The sequence below is a fragment of the Elaeis guineensis genome, chromosome 6 (genome assembly GCF_000442705.2).
Source record: "Elaeis guineensis isolate ETL-2024a chromosome 6, EG11, whole genome shotgun sequence".
Lineage (NCBI taxonomy): Eukaryota > Viridiplantae > Streptophyta > Magnoliopsida > Arecales > Arecaceae > Elaeis > Elaeis guineensis.
In genome coordinates, this window is record NC_025998.2 from 72664979 (window position 1) to 72667701 (window position 2723).

The 2723-nt window shown below is 40.7% G+C and overlaps 1 non-coding gene across 1 annotated transcript; it reads left to right on the forward strand.

Annotated features, from left to right (window-relative positions):
* Window positions 1-2206: 2206 nt before the first annotated feature.
* LOC140858879 (small nucleolar RNA R71) lies at window positions 2207-2312 on the forward strand. The gene has a single exon (XR_012142284.1). It is a non-coding gene; the product is annotated as a small nucleolar RNA R71 (small nucleolar RNA).
* Window positions 2313-2723: the final 411 nt, after the last annotated feature.

Below are 2723 nucleotides of genomic sequence, written 5' to 3' on the forward strand. Positions count from 1 at the left end.
TCAATCTCCTCTGCATATCTCGATGGGGTTTGGCATGTTCCTCAAAATGAATATGGTGCATGCAAATGGAGGGGTCAATTCTTTTTAAATCGGCAATGGACCAACCAATAGCCTCTTTGTGTTCCTTCAGAATACCAACCAATTGTGCTTCCTGATTAGGGGTCAAGTTTGATGCAATGATTGCTGGGAGGGTGTCATTGAGTCCTAGAAATACATACTTAAGCGTAGCAGGAAGAGGTTTCAATTCTAACGTAGGTGGTGATTCTAAAGATGGGACTATTGGTGTACTGGCTAATGTGGGCAATGGCTCATACTTGATTGTCCATGGAGGAGTGGTTTTATCGTGTGGTGTATCTAACAAGATGTTAACTTCTTTCATATATTCCTCAAAGTCACACACTCCAAAGTGAGCCAAGCAAGTATCTAAGGGGTTTGGTGCTAGAATTATGGGTGTTGCATCTTCTATAATATCTTCTAGTGTATCTACTTCGAAGCAACTATCCATTGATGGTCCTTGGGAAGCACCAAACACATTCAGTCTTAGTTTCTTATTCCCAAACGATACGTCCATGACTCCTGTCCTACAATTAATGCATGCATTTGCCGTAGCTAGGAAGGGTCATCCTAAGATAATGGGAATTTGTCTGGGGTTGCCATTTAATTCCATATCGAGAACCAGAAAATCAACTGGAAAGTAAAACTCATCTACCTTGACCAAGACATCCTCAAGCATTCCACGTGGTTCCTTAATTGATCTGTCGGCTAACTGCAGTGTGACTGATGACTGATGTGGGTTTCAGTTCTCCAAATCCAAAAAGTTCATACACCGAACTAGGTAAAAGATTCACACTTGCCCCTAAATCCAGAAGAGCTTTTTCAATGTGATAATCTCCTATTACACAGGAAATAATGGGGGCTCCTGGGTCCTTAAGCTTTGGAGGAGTGGCATGCTGGAAGACAGAACTAGCCTGTTCAGTGAGATGTACTTTCTTTGGGATTTATGATCTAGATTTACGTTTTTGGGTGCACAAATCCTTCAAAAATTTGGCATAAGCAGAGACCTGTTTGATTGCGTCTAGAAGGGGAAGATTAATTTGGACTTGCTTAAACAATTCCAACATCTCATCAAGTTTTTCTCCCTTCTTATCTGCAGGAATAGGGGCTTTCAGGGCATCCAGAAATGGGGCTTTAGGCAAGTAAGATGATTCCGGTGCAGTTGGTTCCTTCTCTATTTTCAGGTCCTCCTTGTTCTTGGGTGATTTGGATTCAGTTAGAGGTTTAGGGTCGGTCTCATTGGTTTTACTAGTGTGTTCAATGACCTTCCCACTTCTCAGAGTCATGATTGATTTGGCATGTTCAGAAAAAGCTTCTGGGGTATTAGAACTCTCTATCACAAATTGCCCTCTTGGATTGCTCTCGGGTTGGCTAGGTAATTTTTCTCCTTCCCTCCTACTGAATGCAGTTGCTAGTTGACCTATTTGGGTCTCTAGCTTAGCAATGGATTGTGTGTGGGAGTTGAGGGTCTGAGTGTTGACTTCTAATCGTTCTAGTACTTTCAGGACTTTTTCCTCAAAAGCTGAGCTGTGACCAGTAGTAGACGGTTGAGGAACATTTTGAAATTGATGGTATGATCCATGCCTATATGTTGGGTCTTGATATTGAGGTCGAGGTGTGGCAGGACCAACCACTGATTGTGGTCTCCAGGAAAAATTTGGATGGTTTCTCCAGCCGGGGTTATAAGTGTTCGAATATGGATCGTTTCCTGGTCTGCGAGCTTGTTGGACTTGAGCTTGCTGAACCTGCTCGTGCACAAACTCAGAAAATTGAGGTGCGGCTGGGCATTCACTAACAAAATGGTTCGGACTTGCACATAATGCACAAACTTCTTGGATTGGGTTAGGTGGAATCGGGGATTATCCAGTATTTAGAAGACGATCTAATTTTTGGGATAGTTCATCTACCTTTTGATGGATATCTATGGTATTTCCTACTTCATATATTCCACCTCTTTTTGGGTTTAACATGGGTTTATCTCTAATAGAGGCAGACATATGATGTAATAAATTTTCACTTAAAATTTCAAACAGTTGCCATGCCTCATCCTCACTTTTCAGCATAAATATCCCATCGCATGATGCATCGACCATTTGTCGATGTCTTTCAGAGAGCCCATCATAAAAACATTGGATTAACTGCCACTTGGGTACAGCATGGTGGGGACATTTTCTAATAAGGTCTTTTAATCTCTTCCATGTTTCATGAAATATTTCTCCATCTAATTGGAAAAAACTAGTTATGGCTTTCCTTATTTGATTAGTTTTTCCTATGGGAAAATATTTCTTGAGAAACTCTCCTTGCAGCTGGTCCCAGGTTGATATAGTCATGGAATCCAAAGTATGTAGCCAGTATTTGGCTTTATCCTTAAGTGAAAAAGGGAATAATTTCAACCTAAGAGCATCATTGAAGAAGTTGTGAATTTTGACAGTTGAGCATATTTCAAAAAATTCTTCAAGATGTTTAAAAGGGTCCTCATTACTAAGTCCATAAAATGAAGGTAACATTTGGATTATACTGGACTTAATTTTATATTGAGTGGCCTCCACAGGGGGTACTTGAATACAAGGAGAGTAGGTATATGTGGAAGGAGTAAAGTACTCCTTCAATTGCTTGGGTGGATCATTCTCCTGATTTCGGTCCATATTTTTACGTCTGTTGGCTCTAAA